This window comes from Pseudorca crassidens, chromosome 8, assembly GCF_039906515.1.
Source record: "Pseudorca crassidens isolate mPseCra1 chromosome 8, mPseCra1.hap1, whole genome shotgun sequence".
Classification (NCBI taxonomy): Eukaryota; Metazoa; Chordata; class Mammalia; order Artiodactyla; family Delphinidae; genus Pseudorca; species Pseudorca crassidens.
Window position 1 is genome coordinate 79,306,445 of NC_090303.1, and position 19,429 is coordinate 79,325,873.

The window sequence follows — 19,429 nt, forward strand, 5'->3', positions numbered from 1 at the left end:
CTCCCACCACAGCAGATGGGTTTTCAATACAGACTGGTTTATTTATTTATTTTTTTGACAAATAATGTGTTTTCACATTATCACATAACGAGTTTTCTTCCTGTGTCACTTCATAATGAATTAATAGCACGGCGGCTACGGTTGAATTGACAGTTGAAAAATACTTAATAGACACCTATAATTTCAAGACCACTCTAAACTCCTCAGAGCAAAGAAGCTCAGAAAGAAATATTCTTTGAAATTACAAATAGCATGCTCAAAAAGCAAAACCAATTATTTGAAGCAGCAAAAATATACCTCATGTTTTAATATTTTCATTGCAAAGTAGTGTTAAAGGAAATCAACCCAATAAGAGATGGAAAAGACGGATCGTCGCATTTTCTGCTCTAGATCAATATCAGAGAAGGATTTTTTTCCTGATTACATGTTCTCAAAACTATAAAGATGATATTATGATGACTGAAACAAAGTAATTATTTTTAATAAAACTGCCAAATTATCAAGTCGTTATTTCACAATCCCACATTCCACAGAGCCAACACAGGAAAGAAAAGCTTACTCTTCAGATGTTACGTACCATGTAGATAAAAGAAAAAAAAAAATATTTTCCCCTTTTAGTCAGTCATGACACTACTTAGACACAGCCTATATTCAAGCCTTAATGAATATTTTTAAATGGGAGCACTATATTCTGAAGGATAAAATGAAGATATGAAATGCAGTACATCATATTTTAAGCCATTTCTTATTTTAAAGCAACGTGAAAAGTAAAAAACTTTGAAGTTTCTAAGAAAATGAAAGAACTATAAACATGCTCAGGTATGATAAAATGTTTTCAGAGCACATCATGGCAACTGAATTTGACATGCTCTGTCAAAAAAAAAACCTTCATTTCCACGTATGAGTGAAAATATGCATGGAGAAATCTTCAGGCAAGGCTCTTTCTCTCTCTAGGAAAAACAACATAGTCACAGTCTCCAACCTCCAAGTTGTTAAATATATCTACTATTTTGAGACTTTTCTCAAACCCATCCATAGCCAGGTTCAGTCCAGCGTATCTACACACGTCAGCATATAAAGGCTCAGCCCAAAGCAGATTAAACGGCATTTGTGACGTTTTCAAAAATTATGATCAGATTCTAGAAAGAGTTCTTTTTGATTGCTGAAATAGCCAATGGAATATTTTACAGATTCTTTCTTAAACAACAGTAAAGGAAAATAGATTAGTAATTTCTGGCTCAAACCAGCAGACAAAGGTATATCATTTTCAACTCAGAAGGTGATTCCACAAGAAGAGTCAAAGACTAAAGAGCTATACATCCTCTGTAGCTTTTACTGCTATTTCCCAGCACGTCTGAAAAGCTTTTTCTATTTCTCCGCACCCCATCCTTTTAAAAAGAATTTGGCACGAACCACCTACAGACTTTATTCCTTTTTAATTCTTCTTTCTATGTTTATATGAACACTGGTATTGTTCCAAACTCTAAATGTCGTATACAGGAAGAGAATATTTAAATTAAAACTTTCGACAATTTCTCATTCTCTAAATGCCAATAATGGGTTACTAAAAAAGGTCCCCAAATAACTGCAGTTTATCCCCAATTAAGGATCATCTCAGTACTGAACACCATCATTTCTGCCACATTTTCATTTTCTGATGGGTACCTCTAACTGAAGTCGGTGGAAGGATTTCCTGCGTATCTCTGTTCAATTAAACATTTGAGTGCTTACTCTGTGGGCACACAGAAAGGTGAAAGAATATGGAAGACTCCATAAGGAGTTGACGGTTTCTTCTTATCAAAGCTAAAAACTCAGATAATATCTGGTAATGTCACTTCTTTCTCTTGCCCTTCTATCCCTAGGGTGTGCAGCAGTTTCCGATATTGTTAGTCTCTGGGTTTATTCACCATCGTTTGTTTGGCTTCTCTGTTCTATCACACATGTAGCTAACTCCCCGTGTTAAATTTCCACCATTTGAATGGCCTGGAATTTTCTGTCTTTCTGGACAGACTCTAATAAAGGTGTAAACACTGCCATATGTAACAAATGAAGGCCCAGAGATATGAAATCTATTACTTCTAAAAACGGTACTGGTGAACAAACTCTGTTAAATTGTCACCAGGTTCCCAAGTTGTACAAGCAGAAAGCGATCATACTCCTTTCCATGATCCAGCCGTGGACGATAACAGACAAGGAAGAAGCACCCAAATGTGTAGAGCCCAAAGGGCCAGGGAGAATAAAGGACAAAACAACTCTTTTCAGATGCATAACAAGGGTCTAATCAAGAGATCCTGAACACTGTCAGGCAGAGTGTCTTCACAGTGCCTGCCATGACAGCATCGCACTGCTCTCCCCGGACACGTATTGCTCTGTATTTCCCACTTCACCTTTTTTCAGAATGGGAAGCTTAATTGTAGCTTTCCTGCCCCCTGCTCCACTGCTATATATTGGATTTGTGCTTGAGCAGGGTGGGGAGGGGAGACGGAACAGCAGGCAGTGAACACGAACCCTAGCTCATTGGGCACCAGGCTGCAAAGAGCCACAGCTGGACCTGATTGAGATGCTGGACCTTGAACTGGAAGTAAGGACAGGATGAAGCTTTGGGTTGTCTCCCTTGAAGTAAATGCATTCTATGGGTAGTTGGAAGGGTAACAGAATTGTTGTTACCTTGGCTATAGGGGTGAGCTATGGCAGATGATCTAACGTGTTCACCAGGATTCATGCTTTCCCTAGTACAGAACTGTTGCCAAGAAGCAGCTAGCCAGCCATATTTTCTAGCTCCCCTGGCATCTAAGCAGGGGCACATGAAAGTTGTAGCTAATGGAATATGAAGAAAAGTGGTAAATCGTTTTGGGGAATGATGATTATGATATAGAAGCGAAGAAGGTATGCCGTCTTCACTCATCTGCTAGCCAAATGCAGAGGACTCCAATGCTCTAGCAAATAAGAGAGCCCTAAGAGGGAAGAAACTAGGGCCCTGAATCACCACATGGAGGAAATCTACCCATCCATCAGGAACACCCATGATAAACTATTATACAGGCACTATCATTTTAAATTACTGAAATGTTGTCATTTGTTACAGCATTTAGTATACCAACTAGTATATTAACACAGAGTTTTGCTGCATAAGACTTGCACAGGTAGTAAGTGCTTGAAGAATTTTCTTTCACGATAAGCAGATAAACAGTTCTACTTCAACACGACTTAGTTCACGTTCAGAGAGGGATATCTGATGTTGATGGTACAATAATTAGAATACTTAAGAGACATAATTTACTAAGGATTCTTCTTGTATTTTAGGTTCACACAAAAGTTAAATCATAGCTCTGTACAAAATAGTTAGCTTCTTACAGAATTTAGCAAAGTAGCTTATTCTTTGCTATTCATTTCTTAACTTTTCTACACGTATTTCTGCTTCTTCTAGTCTTTTAGTTTATTTTTGTCACCAACACTTTAAATGCCTTGTCATTTAGCATAACACAACACATTTTATGATTTATCTTAAATATAAAGCCAATGTATCTTCTTCATAATAAAACGTCAACATTACTTTCCATCTTTGCTAAAGTGTAATGGAAAACACAAAATGTTTTTTTCAGGCTTTGTTTAAAATTCTGTCAAATTTAATAGAGTCAAAACTTAAAATGAAGTGTAAAAATACACATGTACATAACATCTAGAGTAATATGGGGTACAGAAGGATCTTTCTCTTAAAATATACTTGTACAAACTGACACCTCTACATTATTTTTCTTCTATTAAGATACATTAATTAAAGCCAAGCCATGTGCATCTGTACATATACATTATTTGAACTTTGTGGCCTATGAACTCACGACTTTCTAAATTTCTAAACTGTTTCAAAACTAAAAACCTAAAAACTGGGAGGAACAATCTAGAAGAACTGAGAGGGAGCTAGGTAGGCTCTGGGGTGAGGTAAAGAATTCACTGCCTTGTCCCATAAATCTTAGTCCAGAGGAAGGAGAAAAAAGACCACATGACTGCAGCAATTGCACTGTGGTCTTTGAGTAAAATAATACAGCTACATTTTTGATATGAATCTAGCTCAGAGATAGGTGCAATCCACAATTCTTAAAGGAATCAGGACAGACTTCACAGAGGAATCACTGCTTCATTCCGGAGTCTAAAAGAATACATAAGATTTCTAAGATATTGTAAGATACAATATACAAGACACAATAAAAGACACAGGGAAGGGACTGATAAAGACATGAGGCCATTGGAACTGACCCACCCTTAGAAAGTAGGCACACAATCCCGATGCTGACATTCTTACCACTACCTTTGCTTCTCAAGCCCTTCCCCAAGCGTGACTGGTCAGCTCTTTGTTCCCAGGGGCCTATCCTTAGTCAGTTTCCATTGCTTGCCACCAAGGGAACTTCAACCAGTACAAACGTTCATGACATTTTCTGCCATGTCAATTCTCTACCTTATCAAAAGGTAAGGGGAGAGCCCCATGGAACAGTAACTTTTAAGGGTTAAGAAAAGGAAGAGAACTCTATAATCAAGACCAGAGGCCAAGGAGACAGAAGAAAAACCAGAAGGGTGGGACGCACGACATTCAAGGCAGAGAGTGTTTCGGGGAACAGGAAGTGGCCGTCAGTGCCAAATGACACTCAAGAGGTCAAGCATCGCAAGGAAGGAAAGGCTACTGCTTGGTTTAACAACAGAGAGGTCACTAGAGATCTCAGCAAGAGAAAGTTTAGGTGAGGCCAGACTATAATGGCTTGAGGGATAAAGTCTATGAGAGGAATGGAGGAAGACATCACTTAATTCTTAAATGAACAAGATGGGGTGAGATAAGCAAGATCGTTTTGTCTGGAAGGGGGATTGTGTACAAAGGCGGGGGCGGGGTGGGTGGTGAGGATATGGCCACGTAGACTGAAGAGGGTAAGGAAATGGGAAGGTTGTGCTGATAGGTGAGATCCGAAAGGAAGAATGGGGATAGACTGTAAAAGCATAGGTTTTGCTAAGGAGTTTGTATGTTATCCCATAACGTGTAATCCAAAGATGCTTCTAAACCAGAGAATGACATGATCAAAACGTCATACTCTTGTGTAAAGGATAATCCCTGTCTATCCAGCTGTATACATTCTAGAGAGGAGTCATGTGTAGTCAAGTGTCTAACATCCAATTAAGAAATGAAATGGCCTTAGAAATACATCTTTAAAACAGAGTAAGAAGGGACTGAAAATGCTTTTAGCTGGGATGTTTCAGTTTGTGATTAAAAAAAATTTTTTTTTTTTGCTGACAATCAGATGTCCTTGAGGCATAGGGTATTTTAAGGAAATGTCCAAGGGATCATCACTCCAGATAAGTAGAGCTATCTCTATGAGAAACCTTGACTTTTGGGGTTCAGTTGACATTTTTCTAACTTTCTCTTTCAACTGACAAATTTTTCAGTTTAGCAAAGATTCATGACAACTATGCCTTGTGAACCTTTTAAGTACCTTCTTGAGAGCTTAGAACCTTGAGAAAGTATGTACAGTGAAAGGACCAACTGAATTTACTTCATTTCAATAAATTTTTATTTAGCACATGTTAATAACTAGCATGTATTTTCTCCAATATCAGAGCCCTGTATTTTCACTGTATGGAGAAGATGAACTGGATGACTTCTGAGAGAAATCTACAATACATCCTTCTTAGTAACATTTTCCAGTGTTTTAATACAGCTGAGGTTTTTTAGTCTAAATAATTTCTCCTTTAATGTCATTGCTTCCTGTCCTACTTGGTTGAAACAAAGAACACCTGCTCACTTTCACTAACACAAGGTCCTTCTGTATACTGAAAAATTAGCATTAAGTCTTCTGTGAACCTTATTGTCTGTAGGCTAAATCCAGTTCCCTTTATTTTCAAAGCTGGAAAGAATCCTGGAATTTACAATATAGAACTGATCAAACTCCCAACCCCTTAAAAATGTGCTGATGGCCCGACAGGAAATTACACATTTCCTTCCTTCTATATGGTACTTTCTTTTTTTTTTTAAATAAGAAAAGCCTTTAAAAAAAATGAGTAAAAGAAGAAAAAGGAAAGTATTATCTGAACTATATATTTTTTCTTGGCATTTGCTTGTTTAAAAAATAGGGGTTATAAGCTTTGTTATTTGCATGATGGGGGTTGGAGAGAGCATGAAAAACAAACATCAAGGTGTGTAAATTCTTCCTAAATCTTTTCTGGCATCACTACTTAATAATGAACCACTGTATGAAGGGGCTCATGGACTGCATTTAGCAGAGTATGTGCTCCTTGAGGGCAAGGGCTCATAGTGATACCTAGAGTAATTCACCTGTGGCTGCTAGTGTAATTTAAGCCAGTATCTTTAATTAAGCCATTCTTTTGTTTTTGAAATTGAAGTACAGTTGATTTACAATATTGTGTTAGGTTCAGAGGTACAGCATAGTGATTCAGTATTTTTGCAGATTATATTCTATTATAGATTATTATAAGATAATGGCTATAACTCCCTGTGCTATACAGTATATCCTTGTTGCTTATCTATTTTATATATAATAGTTGTAGCTTAATCCCATACCCGTAATTTGTCTCTCCCTCCTCCCCTCTCCCCTTTGGCAAACACTGGTTTGTTTTCTACATCTGTAAACCTGTTTCTGTTTTGCATATCCATTAATTTGTATTATTCTTTTAGATTCCACATACAAGTGATATCATATAGTATTTGTCTTTTTCTGACTTATTTCACTAAGGATAATATGGTCTAGGTCCATACATGTTGCTTCACATCCTAAACTAGACACTTACCAAGTGTTTGTTGCATAGATGGGTGGATGCTTAGAGAAATTAGAAATAAAAATGCAAACCAAACATTGATAACTTCATTGAGGTGAAAAGAGAAAAAGGCTTGCCAACTAAAGTACTGCCAAAACTTGATAACAGAAAATGACAGTAGCAAAGGCAGAATTCGTACGCCATTTACCTGCCGGTCTCTAAAAGCTTCTGAAACTCTCACCTTTCCATTTCTGGACTGTAACGGGTAGAATAATTAGTCTCCCCCAAAATGCCTATTCCGAATCCCCAGAACCTGTGACTATGTTACTTACCTGGCAAAGGGGAATTGAGGTAGCTGATGGAATTAAGGTCACTAACTGGTGGGCCTTAAGAAAGGGAGATTATCCAGGTGGGCCCAGTGCAATCACAAGGGTTCTGGGAGGTGGAAGGGGAAGGCAGAGGAGTGACGAAGCAAAGTGATGTGAGAAACACTTGACCAGTCATTGCTGGCTTTGGAAATGGAAGAGGACCATGCACGAGCCAAACACAGGCAGCCTCCAGAGGCCGGAAAAGATAAAAAAACCTGCATTCTCCCTTTTTGGTCTTCTGGAAAGGAACACAACCCTGCCAACACCTTAATTTGAGCCCACCAACATTCGCTGTGGACTTCTGACCGGCACAACTGTAAGATAATAAATTTGTGTTGTCTTGAGCCACTAAGTTTTCAGTAATTTGTTAAAGTTACAATAGGAAACCAATACACAGCCAATAAAAGCTGCGATTTGATTACAAAAACACTAAATTTACCTTTTAAAAAATTTCTTCTGCTAACTGTGTGATTCAAAGATTTTTACAGACAGATTTCTATCATAATCTCTGATTACTTTAAGATGTTTTGGGGTGTGATTATTTCTCTCACTTTCCTGAGGTATTCTGCTTGTATTAAATCTTTTGAAAAATACTCACTCAGTGTTACTTAACTTAAAGTTTTCATTTTCCTCAACATAAAACAAAAGAAAAAATTGAAAAGGATTCACAATGAGACAGCTTATTTTGGTTACTAGAATGAAGACCATCATGCATATATTTCTAACAAATTTCAAGTTCCATATACCCAAACGATCAAGGATTACATCTTCTATTTCAGTCTTCAAGAAAGACTTTGAAAGACATAGTCAAATTTGTCAAGATATTTTTCATGGCTCAATTAAAGATACTGGCCTTTACTAATCTTCATATATCACTTTTATTGCCTGTAAGTTCTCAATTTCATACTTCTCCTTGAGTGGAGCAATATATTCCATCCCAGCTACATCTGTGTCTTTAAGACTTATGTAGACAGGAAAGCATTATTATTCTTGATCTATTCCCCTCAGCCATAAATTATGAATAGCAGTAACCTTTATATTTCCTTACCAATAAAGTTTCTATTAGAGGACACTGCATGAGTAGCTTTATCATGTTTCTTTTTACTAGTCTGGTTATAATAATGCCTGGCATTTATAAAGAACTTTTCAACTCAGTGCCTCAAAGTGCTTTGTGAAATTTAAACTAATTCTCACATCACCCTTAATAGATAGGCATTGCTCTTGTTGTGTAAATAACTTGACACTGAAGTTAAATGCATACCTAAGGGAAATTACTTCAAGATAACAACAGACACTTCCAATTTTACATACCCTCCCCAACACATTCCCTTCATAATTTCACATACATTATAATAACTAATTTAGCTTTGTTCTCATTCTTTGGTTATTAAGAACTGTAAGAACTCTTAGAGCCCAAATCAATTTTATTTCTGTCAATCCATACATAGGATGGTAGGATGGAAAGGAGGAAGTTATGTTAATGCCTAAACTTGGATTACTTCAGTTGCAGTCCTTAAACTGAAGACAATTATAGCAAAGTATTTGGGAACTGAATAATTTACAGATAAGTGTTGGTATTTTTATTAAAAACCAACTGCCACCCTGAAGAGTGAACGTGAATTATTATTCTTCATTTGAATAAGGAATCAAAGCAAGGTCTAATAATTACAAGCTAACAATTTGCCAAAATGATAAGATTCATGAAAACCTTCCCAATTTGTCATTCTATATGTATACAAACTAGTCAGAAATCCTTTAAAGAATAGAAAAGGAAGATAGGAGAGTAGGAGGTTAAGAATTCTCGGTGTTCCATTTTCACATGCTCCAAAGAACTGCATGAATTTAGAGAAATATGATAAGATGGAAGTAGTGGGGAATAAAGGTCAAGGGAGAGAGCTTCAGAGACCTGTTCATGCCCTCTTGGCTATTACGGCAGAGCCAAGACCAGAATCAACGTCTTACGGAAGCAGGTTTCAAACTTTCAGTTTGTGGTGCTCAACAACCAACTAATCTGAATGTTGGACCTTGGACCTAAAGACTTTATTTCTGACTCATACAATACATATAATAAAAACTAGCAGGGAATAAAGGTACTTAGCTTTTCAGTATCAGTGCTAGAGACAATAAAGGTGGCTATTCCTAAGAGGCTTTGTATAGCTCCCAGATGCACAGGGACTTCTTCATGCAGTAACTAAAAGAAGAAGTTAGTAATGGATGTCAGGATGTTCCAACCTGCTTCTTCTATATATTATAACTAGGAGATGGGCTGAACATCCTAGAACCTCACTCTTGCTATAGGATCCAAACCATGTATCATTCCACAGTTGCTGTTTCAGCTTATCACTTGGTTAGGGAGCTCAGGTGTTCAAACAAAAACTGTCTACGATAACTCTGCAAAGGAGAAATGAAACTGAAACTTCAGGAGATTGTTCATTTGTTCATTCATCCTTCCAACAATAATTGGACACGTATTACACATCAGAAACTGTTAGACAGGTGCTATTGCTGAAATAATATGTTCTATGTCTTACCTTCAATGGGAAATGGAGATATAATATTGTAAGGCTCATAAACTACACATGAAGTGTTATAATATCATTTGAAGTTAGACTAAACATAAGCAACACTTAAAATAACAGTTACCAATAATAAGCAAAGAAGAAAAAATGGAACCATAAAAAATATTCAATTAGTCTAAAAGAGGAAAAAAAGGAGGAAAAAGGAAATAAAGAACATATAAGACAGAAAAAACAGCTAAATGACAGATTTAATCACATCAGTAATCATATTAAAATACAGTTTAAATACTTATTGAAAGGCAGAGATTGTCAGATTGAATAAAAAATAAAGACCCAATCATATGTTGCTTCAATCAACATATTTTAAATGTAAAGAAACAAATAGATTAAAGGATGTAAAAAGATATAATAAGCTAACACTAGTTAAAAGAAAGCTGGGATAGCTAAGAAAAAGAAGATTTTAAACCAAAGTATATTACCAGGGATAAGGAAGTTATTTCATAGTAACAAAGTGGTCAATTAATGAAGAGGAAATAGGAATCCTAAATATTTGTGCACCTAATAACATATCTTCAAAATACAAGCAGCAAAAAATGACAGAATAGATCCATAATTATACTCAGGTTAGTAACAGTCTCTCAAAAATTGCTTTTTAGGGCTTCCCTGCTGGCGCAGTGGTTGAGAGTCCACCTGCCGATGCAGGGGACACGGGTTCGTGCCCCGGTCCGGGAAGATCCCACATGCCGCGGAGAGGCTGGGCCCGTGAGCCATGGCCGCTGAGCCTGCGCGTCCGGAGCCTGTGCTCCGCAACTGGGGAGGCCACGGCAGTGGGAGGCCCGCATACCGCAAAAAAAAAAAAAATTGCTTTTTAGAAAGTAGATACAAAAATTCAGTAAGGATATGGAAATAACAGTAACTTGAACTATCTGACATGTATAAAATTCTACTGAACGAAAGAATATGCAGTCTTTTAAACTGTGAATGTGGAACATTCACAGGATAGACCCTATTATAGGCTATAAACTAAGCCTCAATAAATTTATAAAGGATCCAAGTCATATCAAGTATATTCTCTAAGCCCAATAGACTGCAATTAGAAATTCATAACATAGAGAACTCCAAAAAAGCTCTCACATATGTGGAAACTAACACAGTTTTAATAACCCATGGGTCAAAGAAATCAAAATAAAACTTAGAGAGTATTTTGAACAGGATGAAAATGAGAAAAAAACCTGTGGGATGCCACTAAGGCAATATTTAGGGAGGGTGGCACTTAGAGCACTAAATGTCTATATTAGAAAAAACAGATTTTTCTCAAATCATTGGCTTCGGCTTTAATAGAAAAAGTATCATGAATTAAACTCAAAGTAAATAGAAGAAACAATAAAGATCAGAGCCAAAATAGATTAAATAAAAATTAGCAGAAGGAACTTTATCAACTTGATGAAGGGGGTCTACCAAAAACCTACAACTAATGTTATACTTAATGTTCAAAGACAATGTTTTTTCCTTAAGATCAAGAATAAGACTAGGATGTCCACTTTCACCACTTCTATTCAACACTGTATCGGACATCCTAATAAGTACAATAAGACAACCAAAATAAATAAATAAAACCATCTAGATTGGAAAGAAGAAGTAAAATTGTCTTTATTTGTAGACAACAATATTGTCTATGGAAAAACAATCAATCTACCGAGATACCAGAAGAACTAGTAAGTGAGTTTATCAAGGTTGCAGGATGTAAGATCAGTATAGAAAAGTCAACTACATTTCAATATACTAACAATATCTAAATTAAGAAAATTAAAACTAACAAAATGATGCTATTTAAAATAACAAAAATATGAAATACTCAGTGATAGATCTGGCAAAAGAAATGCAAGACCTGATCATTGAAAACTATTAAGACATCACTATGGGGAATGAAATAAGACCTAAATAAATGGAGGGATATACTGTGTTCATGGGTCGGAAAACTCAACTCTGTTGATCAACTCCCAAACTGATCTACATATTCAATGCAGATTTCTTACATATGGCACCAAAAGTACAAGCCATAACAGAAAAAAAATTGGACTTCATCCAAATTAAAAACTTCTGCTCTTTGAAACACACTGTTAACAGAATGAAAAGACAAGCCAAATTCTGGGAGAAAAATATTTACAAATCATAAACCTGATAAAAGATGTGTAAACAATATATTATGGTCTTTCCAAACTTAATAAGAAAACAAGTAACCCAATTAAAAACTGGAAAAATGTCTGAACAGATTCTTCATCAAAGAAGAGGTACAAATGAAAAGTAAGCATGCAAAAAGATGTTAACATGATTAGTACTAGCTGTTACTGAAGTATAAACTAAAACCATAATGAAGTAACACTACACGCCTATTACAAATAAGGAATTGGTACAGTGTGTAGGTTGAATACTTGTTCTATCTGGGACTGAGGCAGCCCTCTATTTTTCTGAGGAAACTGAAATGTCAACTTCTGCTACTATAATCACCCACATGGACCCATCATGGAGGATGCCTATTTATAACTTGCTCTTTTAGTGGTGAGAATGTAAGGAAATGCTTTCCTCTACCTCTACAGTGAGGATGCCAGCCAACTCCTCAGAGAAGGTCTGAGGGAGACTCACTGAGGAACAAGTGATGCACATTATCAAAGGCTCCTTTCCAAGTCAGACTCAGGATGGTAGTAAGTCCTCTCCTCTAACACTTCACAGTACGTAATTAATGACACAGATGTAATCAACTGCTGCTAGAAAATATATCTAGAAAGACTTCGCATCATATATGAATGATCTCTGGCCCTTCACCTGTTTGTGGTCCCTTTCTTGTCACTGGAATGGCTTCTGAGATGTGACAACAAAGGCTTGTGACAAATGGCTACATGAAAGGACTAAAGGAGGAAGGAGAGCTTTTCTGTGATTTTTAGTTTCAGAAAAGGAATACCACTTGTTAGAACTACAAAAATAAAAGTTTGCTCTGTTTGAGGAGGTGAATTAGACATATATGAAACGCAAATGAATTTCCATTCCATTTTGCAGCAAATGATATTATTAACTTGCTGGCTAAAACAGCAGTCATTGAGTACCGGCTATTTCAATGAAATTGGACCTTAAATTTTGCTTTCAAATTGAAGTAAAATGCCTATGATTATGATTTCACTAGCAGCTTCTTTAACGCTTTTTTGACATATATAGATGAATCAAATTTATATAATGCTGGAAAGTTTAATCCTCAAATATAAATTTTGTCTGAGTGAAGGGAAGGCCTAAAGTGATTTTTATGCATTTAACTCTATAATTATTTGTGAAAAATCAGAATGTTAATTAGTCAATAAAACATCTGTAGTCTATTCCTGATCTATTACTTTGTATGTTGAAATAAGTTCTGTGATGACTCCCTATAAACCAGGCAATTAGAGACATGTTTTAAACTCTATAGGTCCTAACCAAGGTGCTTGAAAGATAATAGTACATTTTAATGGAATAATCTATTGAGCGAGGCTAATTTATCTTAATATTTAAAATGTACCTGAAATTTCCATATAATATCAATATTTAAATTTGTAAAACATGCATAGTGATTGTCACTCTGCATTATTAGCTATGAACATCTCCACATTAAGAAATGTTTACTAGAAGTACAGGTGTTGAAATATTATTTAATCAAATGAGAAAAAAAGATGACGTTCTAGCTCCACTGCACCATAAAGGAAAATAGATTCTGATTTATACACTTCTCCAACTTCAGGGAGGCAGAAGAACCAGCACCTTCCTGTGTATATTGATGATGTGATACCAAGGCCACAAACTTAAGAGTGTACGAATAGACAATAGGTTCTTTTTCTATCAACTGTCAGAAAGAATGTCTTTACAGCAACACTCTAAAACTAAAAAGTTATTTGGGTAGAAACTTCAAAAATCCATTTTGGGGACTTCCCTGGTGGCACAGTGGTTAAGACTCTGCCTGCCAATGTAGGGGACACGGGTTCGAGCCCTGGTCCAGGAAGATCCCACAGGCTGCAAAGCAACTAAGCCCATGCACCCGCAAGCCACAACTACTGAGGCCGTGTGCCACAACTACTGAAGCCTGCGCTCCTAGAGCCCGTGCTCGGCAACAAGAGAAGCCACCGCAATGAGAAGCCGGCGCACCGCAACAAAGAGTAGCCCCCACTCGCCGCAACTAGAGAAATCCTGCATGCAGCAACGAAGACCCAATGCAGAGAAAAAAAAAATCCATTTTGGACTCAAGAACACCATTTGGCAGGTTAAATAGTACCCAGGAGTACATTCATTCATTCTGAAAGACTCAATGCAAACTGCATTGCTCACAAATAGATGCCTTGTGGGATCATTTAGATTTTTATATGGCTAAGTTACAAAAGCCCCGCTTTTAAATTTTTGCGGGGACAATTGATTATGATGAACTGTATAAGTTTGGGTGCTTAACTGGTCTACTATTTACCTGCTCGGACATACCCATAGTAAGAAAAATTCCCTGTTCTGTCTCGAGGTATTCCCTTAGCACCCGGTGGAGGGCTGGCCACCAACTTGGATGAAAAATCTCCATATGCCACCCCCGTTTCCCTAAATAGGTATTTGCATTTGCCATCTACAAACAAAATCTGCAGGCCAACCATTTGCCAAAGAACATATCCTTTGAGTGCCTAATGCCGATTTAAATTTGAGCTATCATTTCACAGAACTATGTGCTACAATAGATCTTTTTTTTTATGTGTTACTAGTTCTCAACCCTGGCTGCACCTTAGTAACGGCGATGCTGTTTGTGCCAGTGCCTCTCGACCCTATATGCACATTATCAGCTCCTGAGAAGTGCTTAGAATTCTCTTTCCTGGGCTCACCCTAAACCAACTAAAAGTGTGAGCCCAGACCTTGAGTCTTTTCAAACACTCCCCGAAGCAGTTCTTATGTGAACATCAAGTTGAGACGCACCATCACAAATGACAGTAATAAAAGCAGCCAGACAGTACCCTAATAAGACTCAAATCACTGTATAAAATGATTATGCATGAATTGGCTTTAGCTTAAATAATATTCAGTTCCTGCTTTAAGTCATGAAATTAAATTGGTCCACACCAACACCAAGATTTGTAAAACGGTCACATTACCTCATCTATGAAACGTAGCATTTAATGATTGTTTTAGGGCATAGACTTTGGGGTCAGAAAACTGGAGTTCAGATCAGGACTCTCGCAGTTGCTAACTGAGTGGTCTTAACCTCTGATTCTCACTCTTTAACTAAATATGGACTGCTGCTAGCATCTTCAAAGAGGATTAAATGGGATATGTGAATACTAAGCAGTAATAGCAACCAGTAAATCAATATAATGATAGAAAAGGAGAACAAGAAATGACAACACAGTGTGTATTTCAGACAAGGGGTCACAGATCCAGAGAGTAAATGACTCCAGATAACGCTTAATAAAAAGTCAGTGGAGTTAACCTTACTCAGTATGGCAAAACTGATCTAATAAATCCTTCAGTGAGCTGCTTGGATGAGAATTATTATGATAGACCTGTTGAAGGAAATCTCCATAATGACTGAACCTGTAGTATCTTCAGTGATTTTTACCATTTAGAATATAAATAAGAAGCTTTATCTTCTATTGTACTAGGTTACTTTTGGTACGCGGGCCTCTCACTGTTGTGGCCTCTCCCATTGCGGGCCTCTCACTGTTATGGCCTCTCCCATTGCGGAGCACAGGCTCCGGATGCACAGGCTCAGCGGCCATGGCTCACAGGGGCAGCCGCCCCGCGGCATATGGGATCCTCCTGGACCGGGGCACGAACCCATGTCCCCTGCATCGGCAGGCGGACTCTCAAGCACTGCGCCACCAGGGAAGCCCTGTACTAGGTTACTTTTAATGAAGTAATCACACATACATCCTTACTGAGATATGTTCTAAGGACAAAAAGAACTACAAAGAAATACTGACCATTAGTTGGTAAGTTCTTTGTTGGTTATGGTACTGGTACATTATTTCTGGAACAATTTTGTATGTATTACAAGACAGAAGATAAGTAAACATATTGATGCTGCAGGGAACCTGTAAACTCATGATTTTTAAAAAGTATATATTCCTTAACCATAAGTGATGATACACAGAATGTTGATTTCTAAATTCCATTATCACTAAAAAGAATCAGTGCTGATTATAGCCCCGGGATAGGGAGAGTACAAGCTGAGTCAATCAACATCTCAAGCTCCAAAAAACAAAGACTGATGGTATCAAGCTTAATTAACTTCACTAATACCAGGAAAATCTACTACTATATGACTCCCGATATGATGCTATGGGAATCACAAAACATCACCTATGTAGGGTTCTTCCCAAAAATGTTTAGCTGAATCCAATCATGAAAAAACAGTAAGACAAATCCAGAAGGGAAAACATTCTACAAAATTAAACTCGTTAAAAATGTCATCATCAGGGCTTCCCTGGTGGCGCAGTGGTTGGGAGTCCACCTGCCGATGCAGGGGACACGGATTCGTGCCCCAGTCCAGGAGGATCCCACATGCCCTGGAGCGGCTGGGCCCGTGAGCCATGGCCGCTGGGCCTGCGCGTCCGGAGCCTGTGCTCCGCAATGGGAGAGGCCACAGCAGTGAGAGGCCCGCATAACACACACAAAAAAAAACAAAAAAAACATCATCATAGACAACCCCCCGCCCCGCCCACCCAATATATGATCCTGAATTGTATTCAGGATTGGGGGACGGGGAAATCCAGCTTTTACAGACATGCTAGGATAATAATGGGACTCTGAATGTTGACTATATATCACATACTAATATTCATCAATATTAAATTTCCTAGGTGCAATAATGGAATTGATATAAGAAAATGTTTGTCTCTTAGAAAATATAAGCTGAAGCATTTTGGGAAAAAAATGCTGAAAAGCCTTTTTTATTACAAATCTTTTTAAAACTAAGCTTTACATTCTGAAATAATTTCAAAAATTTACAGAAAAGTTGCAAAAATATTATTGAAAGTTCCTGTATACCTCTCAGAGTTTCCCCCATAATTAACATATGATACCATGGTACTTCTGTGAAAGCCATGAAACATACATTGTTACATTACTCTTAACTAAACCCCAGACTCTATTTGGATTCCATGGGTTTTTCCATCAGTCTTTTCTATTCCAAGACCCAATCCAAGACACCACGTCGCATTTAGTTGTCATGTCTCCTTAGTCTCTTCTGATCTGTGTGTGACAGTTTCTGAGTCTTGTTTTTATACCTAGACAGACTAGAAAAGTACTAGCCAATTACCCTGTACAGTGTCCCCTAGTCTGGTTTTGTCTGATATTTTCATCATAATTAAACTGGGTTTAAGTTGGGGTTTTCAGAAATATCACAGAGGTGAAACGTGCCGTTCTCATAACATTGTAACAGGAGTACATGATAGCTATGTGGCATCAATGGCAGTGTTAATCTTCATTACTTGGTTAAGGTAGTGTTTGCAAGTTACTGTTTTTCTCTTATATTGCTTAGGTGTACATTTCTCACCACTCCTTTCAGTGCAGTTATGTTGTACCTTGTAATACAACTAAGTTCATCTGTGTTAATCTGCATACATTAAAGTACATGCTTTATGACGTACAGTTCTTTTTGTTTATTGAAGTATGGTTGATTTACAATATTAAATTAGTTTCAGGTGTACAGCATAGTGGTTCAGTATTTTTACAGGTTATAAGTTATTACAAGAAAATGGCTAAAATTCCCTGTGCTTACAATATATCCTTCTTATCTATTTTATATCAATACATAGTAATTTGTATCTCCTAATCCCATACCCCTAACTTGCCCCTCCCCACTTCCCTGTCTTTGCTGGTAGCCACTGGTTTGTTTCCTATGAGTTTGTCTCTGTTTTGCTATACCCGTTTGTTTTATTTTTTAGATTCCACATATGATTTCCTTTTTGAGTTCTTCATTGATCTTTTTTTTTTTGTGGCTGCATTGGGTCTTTGTTGACGTGCACAGGCTTTCTCTAGTTGCGGTGAGCAGGGGCTACTGTTTGCTGTGGCGCACAGGCTTCTCATTGCAGTGGCTTCTCTTGTAGCCGAGGACAGGCTCTAGGCGCGTGGGCTTCAACAGTTGCAGCACGCAGGCTCAGTAGTTGCGGCACGCAGGCTCTAGAGTGCAGGCTCAGTAGTTTGGCACACGGGCTTAGTTGCTTCACAGCATGTGGGATCTTCCCAGACCAGGGATCGAACCCATGTCCCCTGCACTGGCAGGTGGATTCTTAACAACTGCACCACCAGGGAAGTCCAATCCATTGTTTTTTAATAGCATGTTTTTTAACTCTGCACGTCTTTGTCCTTTTCTCATTTGTTTTCTATAACTGACTTCTGGTTTCATACCATTGTGGTCCCAAAAAATGCTTGATATAATTTCCATCCTCTCAAATTTCTTTAGACTTGTTTTGTGGCCTAGCATATGATCTATCCTGGAGAATGTTCCATGTGCATTTGAAAAGAATGTGTATTCTGTTTTTGGATGTAATGTCCTGTAAATATCTACTATGTCCAACTGGTTTATTGTGTCATTTAAAACCACTGTTGCCTTATTTTCTGTCTGGATGATCTGTCCATTGATGTCAGTGGGGTGTTAAAGTCCCCTATCATTATTGCATTACTGTCAATGTCTCCCCTTATGTGTTAGTATTTGCTTTGTATGTTTAGGTGCTCCTGTACTGGGTGCATACTCGTTAATGAGAGTAATATTCTGCTCTTGTATCGATCAATTTATCATTATAGAATGCCCTTCTTTGTGGTTTGTTAAAGACTTTGTTTTAAAGTCCATCTTGTCTGATATGACTATTGCTACCCCCATTTTGTTTCCATTTGCATGAAATATCTCTTTCCATTCCCTCACTTTCTGTCTGCGTGTCTTCAGCTCTGACGTGAGTCTCTTGTATTATCCAAAGAGCCACCCTATGTCTTTTGCCCTATGTCTTTTGATTGGAGTACTTAGTCCATGGACACTTAAAATAGCTATTGATAGGTACCTACTTATTACCTTTTATTACTTGTTTTTCTGTTGTTTTTACAGCTCTTCCCTGTTCATTTCTTCTTCCATTGTGGCTTGATTTTCCTTAGTAGTATGGTTGTGTTCCTTTTTCTTAGTTGGTAGGTTTTTAATTTGTGGTTACTGTGAGGTTCATGTATCTACTTGTTTTAAACTAGTAGTCATTTTAAGTTCAAACACACTCTAAAAGAGCCACATTTTTTACTCCCCTCCTCTGCACCATTTTTAATGTCATATTTTACATTTTCACACGTATCCCTTTACAGTTTTTTGTGGTTATAGTTGCTTTTACAATTTTTGTCTTTTAATCTTTGTACTGGCTTATGTAAGTGGTTGATCCTCAGTCCTTACTATATATTTGCCTCTCCTAGTGGAATTTTCCTTCTCCTATAGATTCCTATCTTTCCACTTAAAGACACTTTAACATTTTTTAGGATAGGCTTAGTACTGATGAACTCTTAGTTTCTGCTTGCCTGAGAAGTTCCTTTTGTATTCTAAATGATAATCTTGCTGGGTAGAGTATCCTAGGTTACAAGTTTTTCCCTTTCAGGGTATTGAATATATCATGTCACTCCCTGCAAAGTTTCTGCAGAGAAGTCAGCTGATAGCCTTATGGGGATTCCCTTGTATTTGACTCTTCTTCTCTTGCTGCATTTATAATTCTTTATCTTTTGCCATTCTAATTATGATATATCTTGGTGTGGGTCTGTTTGAGGTCATCATGT

At 37.4% G+C, this 19,429-nt stretch overlaps 1 protein-coding gene across 23 annotated transcripts in view; it reads right to left on the reverse strand.

Annotated features, from left to right (window-relative positions):
* The window catches only part of CADPS2 (calcium dependent secretion activator 2), a 483,200-nt gene that overhangs the window by 236,554 nt on the left and 227,217 nt on the right, over positions 1–19,429 (reverse strand). The gene's annotated exons all lie outside the window — the stretch shown is intronic.